Source organism: Athene cunicularia, assembly GCF_003259725.1.
Source record: "Athene cunicularia isolate RWA chromosome 7 unlocalized genomic scaffold, athCun1 chr7_part2, whole genome shotgun sequence".
Lineage (NCBI taxonomy): Eukaryota > Metazoa > Chordata > Aves > Strigiformes > Strigidae > Athene > Athene cunicularia.
This window is the reverse complement of record NW_020799108.1, coordinates 4,271,562-4,283,858: the sequence shown is the minus strand read 5'-3', so window position 1 is coordinate 4,283,858 and position 12,297 is coordinate 4,271,562. Positions and strand designations below refer to the sequence as shown.

Genomic DNA, 12,297 nt, shown 5'->3' with positions numbered 1-12,297 from the left:
TATTCATGGTGCACAGTACTACAAGCACACTAGAAAGGAAAGCTGAAGCACTATTTCTTAGTAAGAACAGTGCAAGAAAGATGCAAGGTGAAAGAAAAGACTAACACTTTTCTAAAATGAAAGCTGAATCAATACCTTGACTTTGGAGGATATACACCTCTTAAATGGAATATGTTAAAGACTCTTCCTTACTATCACTATTATTAATACATATGCCTTACGGAGCCAAAATTTCAATGTCATTGCAAAAAATCACGTAATACACTGAAGTTCACCTTTCACTTGTCAGTTTCACTTGCCAGTTTGCTTAAAACCAAATCCGTAGGTTTTCTACAACAAATTTAAGTAGAAGATAAATTAAAAAAAAAAAAAAAAATAACACTACAAATCAGGGGATGGGGTGGGGGGTGTCCAATTGTTTTACACATAGAAAACAGTAAATAACTGTCCTTAAATCAGAGGCAGACATCAGCTGTAACTCATGGCCAGAAATTCCCCTCTCCCCCAAAATGATTACTTCAGCTTGGAAGATCCTGTTGAAATCTGGGGGTAAGTAACTGTTCTCCTCCAGCACTGTATGAACTTGAGAGATTACATCAACTCTTTATGAAGTTGACCATTTCCTTGGAGAAATGTTCAAAGGGGCAATGAAGATTATGCTTAAAAACAAACAAAAACCAAATCACAACTCAAAACCAAACAAAAAAAACCCTCATGCCGAAACAAATCCCCCCTTCTCTTTATTCCAGTGAACAGCAATCTGTATGAGACTACAATACAGCTGCAACAGGAAAACAAAATGTGTATATGATAAAGCTACAGTGAGCAACAAATACTACTGTGTATTTTAAAGTAGCAACAAGTGTTCTTTGCCCTATAGCACTACAATTCAGAGCAAGACTGAAAGAATGCTAAACAAGCTAACTGTTGCAGAAATAACAAAATGCACAAGTCCATCAAATACCACATGCAGTAAAAATGTTTGGAGTAAGAAAAGAATACTACAACTAAGCAAAATCAATTAATTGAAGAATCAGCAATTCTCCTGAGTCAGGATTTAGCATGGCATATCTAAAGAAATTACAAAACCAGCAAGAGTTGCAAGAATGATTCAAATGCCTTACTGTGAACACTATCAAGATCCCAGCGTTCCTACTACATTAAGTCAAAAAATGTCAAGTATCATAAAGGCATGACACCTAACCTTATTAAGAAATTAACACCTCTTACAGAAATCTATTGAACCTTAGATAAAGTCCACAAATGGCTCTTTGTCAAAAAGGTCAACTCATATAAAGTTAATAACTGAACCTGTGCTGGTGTCAAAATTTGGGTTCAGCTTGATATTGTAGTTAAGCCCATCTAGAGGCTAGCTAGCATGAAAAAAGTCAACCTTCCCCTCCAGTATCCCACATACTTCTCCCCAATGTTTGTGCCATGCATCGACCTTCAAGCAGCCCTTTTTGGGGACTTCTCCCAGAGTAAGTCAGCTTCAGAACCAAAGCCATACCTGCTGCCTAGGAAAGCAGCCATCTTGAGAACTGCTGAAGCACAGACCTTATGCTATGCCCTTTAAGAACTCTTCCAGAAACAAAATCCAGCACAGTGTTTTCTTACATATGGTACAGTAAGATTTTAACAGCTCTACACTGATAAAGCAGAATTTTTGTTAACATTGTATGTGATAATTTCCAAAGTACGCAAAGGATTAGAATATGGGACATCTGCCACAGGAATCCTGTGTTTATTCATCCCTGAAAGACACTGTATACACTTTTGTGTATTTGTTAGGAAAATGTGGGAAAAGAGCGCTTTACACTGTAGATCTTCTGGGGCCACCTCTACTGTACAATCTATACATTTTCACTCTATGAAAATACCACATGCAGCTTTGTGTGGTTGCTTATATAGATAGTTAGTTGTTCTGAAGCTTTCAGAATGTTTTTGACGGGGTGTACGTTAAAGATCAATAATATGAACTGTATCCCAGAAGGAAAAGCACCTTATCTATATGTCAATCTTGCACCACATTTATAGAAAAACATAAACACAAACTATTCATTTCTCCAATGCTACATTTGCATAATTCCTGGAAGACTTTTACAAATGCTAAAGCTTGCTTTGCTCATGTAGCTTAAAAAGGATGTAGACATATAGCTCTGCTGTATCAATACAGAAGTAGCCCACACCTATTCCAGCTAGGATTACTCTACTAGTTCAGTTTTAGGACACATCATCTCTCCCTTTGAAATTATTCTGCCTAGATATTAAAAACATTTTTAAAGACTTGTACAAACAAGATAGTCAGGTCATGGATTTACAGCATGGTAACTCTGTACTGACTCCCTACATGAACACAAATGCACAGTGAACATCTTAGCGCAGTGTCTAGTGGCTGTGCCTACCCTTCAAGGCACCCTAGGAGCTCCTTGGAGTGGGGAGCACTACCCCATTCTGCACTGCACCAGCCAGGCTGCACCTGATGCACTTTGCCAGTTTTACAAGAAAGGAACATGAGCACAACAGCTGTGTGACTGTCTCAGCCTGATACACAGGCCTTACTCCCGGACTTTCACATGAACATGTGTAAAGCACACCTCCCACTTACATTCACTCCCTAGTTTGCTGTACCTTTGCAGAAAAAAAAATAATATATTAAGCACTATGTGGGTGTGTCTCTAAAATAAACTGGTTCAACTGCATTAAATCATGTGCATATTTATTCAAAGTTGAAGTGGCCTGATCTAAGAGTATTGTTTCATTTCCAGAGTGTTCATATGTCTCCCAAAGCAAACAAAATACAGGGAATATAAGAGACTTCTCATGTTATTTTAAACAGACTAGATTTTTTTTTCTGCTATGGCTCAAAGATTCTTATAATATGTAGGAACCATAATAAGAAAGCAGAAATTTAGTTATTCATAACAGTAATAATTAAGTATACTAAAATATTTTTACATATAGACTGATTGTTAAGATTCCTTAAATACTAAACAAGCAAGCAAATTTAATTTCACACTAAAACATGGAACAGAATAGTTGTGAACTCAGTCACTCAACGTTACAACCTAATATAAAAATCAATTACTGAAAAGCTTCCCCAAAAAAGCACTTAAAACAATAGCAGAAAAGTTTCTCCTAAAGTTATTCATTTGGCATAAAGTGTCAGCTACAATACTCTGTTCTCAAAGGAAGTCACAGTCTTGCATTGTGCATCTGCCAATTACAGTTTGAGTTCTAAACAGAATTTTACCAGGCAAAAGCACTCTCCTAGCTCATGCTATGCACAGAAATAAAAAAGTACAAAACCATGGGTTAACTCCTGATGCTAACAAATGAGCTGCCTAGACATTTAACTTTCATTGGGTTGTATCAGATAGCACTTCACAACTTTGACTTTTCAGGCACACTTAAAATGACAGTTTTGGGAGGATTAGACTAGTTATAAAATACATATAAACCCAGAGACAATGAAAATGAAGTTACCAACAGACTGAAATACCATGAGGTTATGTTTAAATTACAATCCTTTAATTTGCTTACCTAGAAATAGATACCCACTTTAAAAATACCTTTCATATAATGTACCATTCTCTGCATTATTGTCTTTGAAAATATCAAAGTCTGAAATAAAACACTACAGTAATATACTAACAAAATAATGAAACCTAAAACTTGGACAACTGCCCAAGAACTTTTGACTTCTACACTACAGTAATAGACATGAAAAAGGGTTTAACCAACTTCTCTCATCAGAGAACACATTTTTCATTCAACATTAGAGTAAAAACAGACTGGTAAAATAATAACCTGTTTAGTCACTATGCATTTAAACCACTAGCCAAAATCACTGCTGCAACAGCAAAATGATTTTGTAAATAATCGGAACCAACAGCACTTGCCATACAACTATAACCACAATTAGAGGATTAAAAAGAAAAAAAGTGTCATCAACTCGATATGCATAGTTGTTGACAAACATCAACAAGAAGATATGACTATTCAAGTATGCAAAGGTTTTTGTTGTTGGTTTGCATTTTATTTGGTTTTTTTAAAGAAGCCAGGATTTTATACTGGCTTCAAAATGCATGGAGGAGGTCATAGGAATGGGACATGCACTTCTAGAATGAGTCAAACTTTTTTTGACCATTATATACTAGATATCACAATGTATATCATGTAATTGAGTCCTAGCTGAATGACAAGAATGAGTCACCTTTTTTTGGCCATTATATACTAGATGTCACAATGTATATAATGTAATTTAAGTCCTAGATGCATGATGAATAACAATATTACACATTTTTACCTCAAAGGTTATGGCAAGAATATTTTGCAGTTAAATAATGGACTGTCTCAACAGAAAAACAAAGATTCAGGCTGTATGATCTCTTTCCAGTGGCATTCATGCAAGAGAACATTACTGGTGGAAAGCAGGTCTAAAAGAAAACTCAGGTATCAATATAGCTTGCTCTTCCAAGCTACATCCTCTCATATCTATAATTCATTACTGACCATGGAAAGAAGCGTATTTTGTAAAGAAAGATTTTTCCGTGCTACTTCTGTAAAAAAGTAGCATGGAAAGCATAAAAAAAATGCGCCCATACTCTGAACTAAATCTACATTCAACTTTTTGATCCAGAATGTTCGTAGCTCTGTAACAAGAGCACCTTCATTTAATATAATTAACACTCTGGGGAGCAGAACAGATAAAAAACAACATGAGATAAGTTGATCAGAACTGCATAGGAAACATGCTTCCCCAACACATACACACACATTTTAATATTGGTAAAATCTGGATAAAGGAAACTGGGCAACATGCTGACAAATACAGATAAAAAAACAATCTGAACTTCTCATGATGAGTTAGTTATTCCTGAATGCAGAGGTTTCAAATATCAAATGAAAAAAAGACTGGGTAATACATTCAACAACTTAATGAAAGCATCTGCTCAGCAATGTATCAGCAGCCAGAAAAGAAATCAAGATGTTTGACCACACAGGAATGGTACAAAGTAAATCAGAAAACATGTAAGTAAAGCATACAAAATTGATTATATGCTCTTATTGGAAATATTGGCCTACACTCGATTCAAGCAATCTAAAAAGAAGTATGTGTAAGGCAGAAAAGTGGTTAAGGGGCAGTTAATGACAAAGATAATGAAAAATAACTTCTAATGTGGATATGGTAATAATTTTAAAAATTCAAAGAAAAAGAACTCAATGTCTGAGAATCACATGAAATTAAGTGATAGAGAAGATAGAATGGATTTTTGTAACACAGTAAAAGAAAATAAAACATTAAAATGTAACAAGGTAGAAATGTTAGACTGCTAACAGTATACTGTTTCTCATAATGTAAGAATAGGGCTCATAAAATATGAGGGCAATAAGAGGTTTTAGATAAACATTATAGCACCTGGTTTACATAATTACTTCTTTTGTAGAACAAGAAGAGTAAAGGAGAAAACTTAATCGTGTAAGATAGCAATTAATGTGCTTTACAAAAAAATTCTAGGAGCATCACATTCCTTAATTGCTCAGCGTATAGGTATATACAGCTTCATTCAGCTACTGTCAAGTTACATGCTAGACTATATTAAACAGCCATGGTATGATCTGATTTCCACATTGGAAAAGGGGTTGATTCTTAGACTAATCTGATCCCAAGAGAGAATAAGACCAGCCTCAGGAATGTCCAGTTTTGGTAGATTACTTGTACTTATTTAAAAATACATGTAATATAATAAACATTTCTTATAATAAACGTATCACAAATATAATTGTGATTCCTTTCTACCCATCTATGTAATATATTTTTCTATCATAATATATAAGCTGCCATTTTGGTAAGAACACAAAAAATAAATTTAAAAACTGTTGTGTTGTCCTCAACAAATCAGAAGTAGAACTGCAACTTGGCATTAGAAGGAGGCAAAAGCATTCTGTCAAAACTCTCTTGGCCATACAGCTCCACAGCACAGAGAAACAGAAACTACCACAAAGTACAAAACTGACAGAGGCAGGGAGAAACAAAATATTATCTGGACATTTTTTAATTTAAATCATCAGATCAAGCATTCTTTTTAACAGAAATAGAGCCCTCTTCCAACTCCAGTTCTTCAGTAATTTAATTGCAAGCTTATGCAGACAGACATACGTTCCAACTTTAAAATATAAATGCTGACGTATTCTATATGTGGGATTTAGGCTGCCAGCCTTATTAAATAAGCCTTAGTCATGCAAAATAACTTGGATAAGACATTTCTTTCCTGCCCACTCTGACTCACTAGTAATAACCAGGCTAAAAAACCTCCTTTTGGATACCAGAACAAAGAAAGGTATGTGAAAATGATGGGAGAAAGCCTTACCACATTTAAGTCAAAGATAATTGACAATACTCCTGAAAATTTTCATGGTACCATACTTGCACAGTGAGCTCTGTTTCTTATCAAATAGGTTGCACCAATTTCAGCCCAAATAAATGATAAAGAAAGAACACAGCCCATCTGTTCCAAAAAGCCTCCTAAGCCCTAAATTGTCTTCTGTGCCTTTTCAAGCACCAGAAAGCTCAGTTGCCAAACCTATCTTTCTACAATTACTACAGTGAAACTACGCTTTGCATATACAAACTTGGTGAAGACAATTAGGGCAATGTGAATGAAAATACAACACTGAAAATAGACACTGTGTAACAGAGCTTAAAAAAATTATTTTAAAGCTGATGTTTTCATTGTATTGCACAGAGTAGTTGTAGAAAGTCACAGAAGTCAGGTGAACAGAGAGAAATTTAAGTCTTGTTTGCCTCACAGAGTCTAAGAACCTGAAAAAAACACAAGTTATACACTTGTAGCTAAATCCCTCTCTTAGGAGTTCATGCAATGAATGAAGCAGAAAAGAGAATTAAAATCATCGAGAATGCGGAAGGAGACGTTTGTCTTCTGTATATGAAAAAGGTACTCCTCTACTTTAATTACAGGATTTGGGAAACAATAATATAATAAAGACATTATCCTGTAGCCTTAAATACAGCAAAACACATACTATTCTATTATAAAGACTCGACGCACTTTAAAATATATATACACACGCACACGTAGGTTAGCCATATAAATGTTACCTTATTCTCTCAGCACCAGTTTCCTTAGAAACAACTTCATGTAGTCATCCTACACTAAACCTAAAACATTCTCTTGTCAGGATCCTGTGTGATAACCCATCCTACGCTAAACAATACAGGCTCGTCCTCCCTTTGCATCAGTTCATATGCAATAACCCTTCCTATGCTAGTTTGTGTGCAACTCATTAATTTCTTTACTTACACAAACACTCCCATGCAAATTACTTTCCATGTAACCCTACCTCTCCCAAGCACCTTCTTGGTTCAGAGTTTTCGTTCATGAAGTAAATTAAATCCAGAAGGACTTAACTAAAGATAGAAAATGCACAGTAAAAATGGAGCCTAAAGAGAAAAGAAAAAAACCCCAACAAAAAACTAACCCTTGCAAAACCACACTTATAGGACACTCACTGTTAAGTATGAAAAATGCACAGACACGAGCTAGGAGAAATCCTGAAACAGAATTCTATGGGAACAAAACCAAGACAAATTTAAAAAAAAAAAAAAACCAAACCACAACAAAAAAACCACACCACCAAAAAGCCCTCAACACATACTTTGGAATGGGACTGAAAACCTTATGCTGAGAAAGATCACTGTATTGCCTACAAAGGAAAGAAATACATCAGAAATAGTTCTAGAAATACAAGCTATAGATTCTAAACAGCTTCCCATTTTTGAGCTGTAAAATTGACACAGTAGAAATAAATGTCTGTTATATTTTGAAAATAAATATATGAAAAAGGAAGTCCTCTATCAATTCCAGACCAAGAAATACATATTTCTCACTGCAGTATCTGCTGCCAACTGTAATTGACACAAACTGTAATTTAGGTTACATATTCATTCATTAATTTACTTAATCCCCTTTCTTCTACTCTAAATATTACCAAAGAAATCTAACCTAAAGGATCCCCTGCTGAAAGTAACGAAATCCCTCATTCTAATCTTTCCAACTTCCAGATGGTAAAGCCTTCAGCTCCAGGAAGTAAAGTATACGAAGCTGAGGTGACAAATTTCCCTCCACCACCCATACACTTACTTACACATCTACAAACTCCTAAACGAGTGGAATCTTCAAATTTATCTGAATTTACGTAAGTTATAGTTAAAATTATGTCATATTGCTGTTTTAAAGTGATACAGTAAGATTACAAAGTTCCAGCATAAACTCAAAATGCCAGAGTTAAAGGTCCATAAGCATTAGGATTTTTTAATAAGCTGCCATAAATTTCATACATGTGACTCAGATGCATCATTCACATTTAGTATGTATGGTCTTCAAGGATAAAATCAATTCTGACTGATACTCTGTTCTTGCTTTTTCCAATACAAGTTCCAAGACTTTAAAAAGCAAACTGAACAACAAATATTGTTACATGAAACATCACCCATCTCACCACTACTCATCAAGACAAGACAACTTCAGAACTGCACAGATCTCTTCTGCTTAACCTAATGGAATATACGAGGCAGTTAAACCCTGCCCACAAAACATGAAGAGGACTTAAGTCTCACACAGAGGCTGCTTGCTATACACAACTAAAGCAGAGTAGCGTCAAGAATCCAGAAACATAAGATCTGCTTCAACTTTCAGTCAAAACTGCTCAGACCATGTCTGCCTACTTCTAATTGTTACTTTACAGGAAATAACTTGTCTTCTTCCATGTCATGCATCATAATATTACTTCAGTGTCAATCATTTTCAGTCTCACACTTGTTTTCTGCAAGTTAGAAAGGGGTTTTAAGAACGGCAAAGAACAATCTCACAAAACGAGAAGAAAAAACAGTTATTTTATATTGTGATTAGACAGTCTGTATAAGTCAGAATTTCCACACATAAGTATTACATGACATCCTAACCATCTTAATTCTGTACAACACAATCTATTAAGAGCTACCTTAACATCAACTATCCACACAGCCGACCCAGCTGATTAAGCTGACTGCTATAAAAATTGATGCTCATGACCAGCCTTAACTTCCTTCACTGGGATTCCTCCAGAGCAAGAAATTACATGGCCTTTGTTGCACTCTCTCCTTCACAGAAAATAAGTAAAGAAGCAATGCCTCTAAAGAAAGCTCTTCTTATACACCTGATTAGAAGCTCTCATGAAATTCTGAAACTCAGCTTACTATAATTGGCATTCTGTGGCCTATCACATAAAATTATATGCTACTTCTGTGAAATAACTGTATGAGAAATAAAACATTAGTAAAAGTAAACTAGCGCAACAACTACACCAGTTTCCCCTTTTGTCTTGGTATGAGTTTAATAATTAATCTTCATGTTGAATAGTTAAACACAACACATATTGTTTACAGTCATTATTCTTCTACTGTTAAATCAATATTAGAACAGAATAGAGACTGACCAGTTGTAAGGAAGGACTATTTTAGTGTGAAGTGGTTAATTTTTTATATTCTTTTTAAATAGTGAGGAGCACTAAGTCACTAATATATGTGGGGGTGGTGTTTGGTTGTGTTTTGCAAATTTTTTAATCTGAAATTTAAAGTCTTTTTTTTTTTTTTTCTGGGGCAAAACTTTGCATACAATCTCTTTAGGAATACAAAGTAAACCCAGTACAAATAACTTAAATCAACCAGATCTTTGATGCACCTTGTTAGGCAAGACTTTCCATAATACTTTTATCGAAACTATAGATCAGTATATATTAAAAAAAAACCAAAAACCACACACCACAGAAAACCACAAACTCAAACAAAAAACCAGCCAGCCTTCCACAAGTATAGCCTTGACGACCTCAACTGAAATGCACAGTCCTATTCCCTCCGACCCCGACACTTGTGGAAACAAGAGCAAAATATTAAATGCATACTTTTCACGCATATTTTCTACTCACAGCCTGAACAAAATTAAAAGGTTTTTGGCCAAATACTGCCCTAATGTTTATTCAGAAAACAGGAGTCTTTCAAGATTACAAAAAAATATAGATTTAACAGCCAGCGATAAAAAATCCAGACAGCTAACTTCATGAGTACCCTTTCTCCAGTTTGTTTGGTGAAGGAAGGAATAGAATGTATTTATACATGGTCAATTTTACAATGCTTTAGGTTTTCAAACATATTTTCTTGCACTTAAAAAAAGCAACAGCAGAAATTCTCACCAAGGACTCAATGTCCGAGATGTCAGCCATTTTTACATAACCTCATCCATACACAGAGAAACTCTGGGGTTTTGTTTGTAATATTAAATAGTTTTCCTGCTAAAAACAAACTTTAAAAGCAGTTGGCAGAGCAGTGCTTTTTGTTCCCACAAGTCTCCCGAGTAAATTTACCTTCAGAAAAAGACCAGAGATAGCCTTATATGCAAAAATGTCCAAGAGTTATACTACTGTTTTTCACAACATTAATTTTCTTTAGAAAATTCTATACATTACATTTACTTGAAATAGAAATACATCCACATGAGCTATACTAAACATAGTTTCCTTATTCTTTACAGGTAGGTCACACTACTGATCCAGGTAACATTTATGATTTTTTTTTTTAATTATTTTGGCAATACAGCAAATTCAGTTCATTCTCGTCAAACACATCATCAAAATTTTTTAATCAAAGCCTGAGTTTAATTAAACAGCCTGTTGAAAGTGTCACTCTTCTGTTTCCCTATGAAATTGTGCTGATAGGAATCAGCAGCATTTACCAAAGTTCAAACATTAGGCACCTGAAATTGTTAAGATTATACATTTTTGGTATAAGGAATACACTCATCGAACACCCTTCATACAGCATGCTTCACAGAACACATGCTGTCTTTCAAGGGCAATGTAGACAGAAGGTTTAGAAATACTGAGGTTATTGGAATACAGACAGCAGACCTGCAGAGAGAACACTGAGTAACTTCTTGAAAAGTAGGGTTCATCAGGTATAAAGCCCAACGAACCAAAACAACAAACCAAAACCACACAACAACAAGAAAACAACAAACCAAACCAACCCACACAGTCCACATGTGACTACTTCAGTACATGAGAAAACTGTTCTAAACAAAATACAAATCGAGACCTAGCACCCCGGTACTTGCAATTATATACAGATTTGCAAGTTAAGATGATTATACAATAATTATGTCTTATCAGTGAGCAGCAGGAGTTTCATACTTGTAGGGAAATCCTCATGCTTTTTGTCTTATCTGCCAGCTAACCAACTGGCACATTGAAAAGACTTCTGTAGACATATTTTAATGATTGTTTCCGAATCAGTTGTTTCATTCGAATAATTAAAAGCACAAAATAAGATTGTAACTTCAAACATTCTCCTGAAATAAAAAAGTAAATGCTAATAAAAACCTTTTCCATTTGCCATAGATGTGATGCATATGGATAAACATGCAGAATTTATTTATAGGACCGTCATGCATTTCAGAAAGCTAAAGTCTGCATTCACAGAGACAAAGAGATAACCATCACAAAGTCAAAACACATTACTAAAGCAGAATGCTCCGAGAGTTCATAGAAATAGCAATAAAATGATTGGAATTCTGCATAAAGACAGTACAGGCAGGGAAAATATTCTGTCTGTCAAAAGCTACCCATTGGAATATGAATTGGATACATCTCAAACTTGATAAAACTGAAAACTCTTTAAATGGCAATTTAGGTTTCCTAATTGGCACAGTAATGTCCATTTGGGATCTGTTCTCTCCTCTCTCTCACAAGACCAAAAATTTATTCTCAAAATAAGCTATCAAATACAGTCTTTGGTAGGTTACAATCATGGGAGTATCATCAGTAGAGAAGAGCAGTTGATTGTCACACACATGCACATCTCCACCAGCAAAACATGGTAAAGTTCCGACAAAACATTTCAGTATAATGACAAGCAACAGTGCTAAAGAAGCTCTTTCCTAGCAGCTGGCAAAAAAAAAAAATCCCAACAAAACCTCTCTACAGCACCCTCCCTGACCAACAGATAATTTTAAAGCTTTCTGCAGCATACATTAAATCTTAATTTCTTAGATGAAAATATTATCTAGAGGACCCTGCTCTTTCCTTGTTTACTTGACCTTCCTTCTACTTTTCTTATATTGAGCCCAGTATTCTGTCTTTACCACAGACCAATACCTGCAAGTCTGAGAAAAAGGGCACAGAGGAAATAAAACACAACCTTTGAACATTTGGTTAATTATCCATTGCCAAATAAGGGGAAGG

General features: G+C 35.0%; 1 protein-coding gene across 6 annotated transcripts in view; it reads right to left on the bottom strand.

Annotated features, from left to right (window-relative positions):
- FAM126B (family with sequence similarity 126 member B) overlaps window positions 1-12,297 on the bottom strand; it is a 54,517-nt gene that overhangs the window by 30,579 nt on the left and 11,641 nt on the right. Inside the window, exon 3 of one of the 6 annotated variants that reach the window (XM_026853287.1) lies at window positions 2,480-2,631. The exons of the other annotated variants lie outside the window; for them this stretch is intronic. The gene's annotated coding sequence lies outside the window, so the exon portion shown is untranslated. The remainder of the gene's footprint in view (window positions 1-2,479; window positions 2,632-12,297) is intronic. 6 annotated transcript variants of the gene reach the window in all.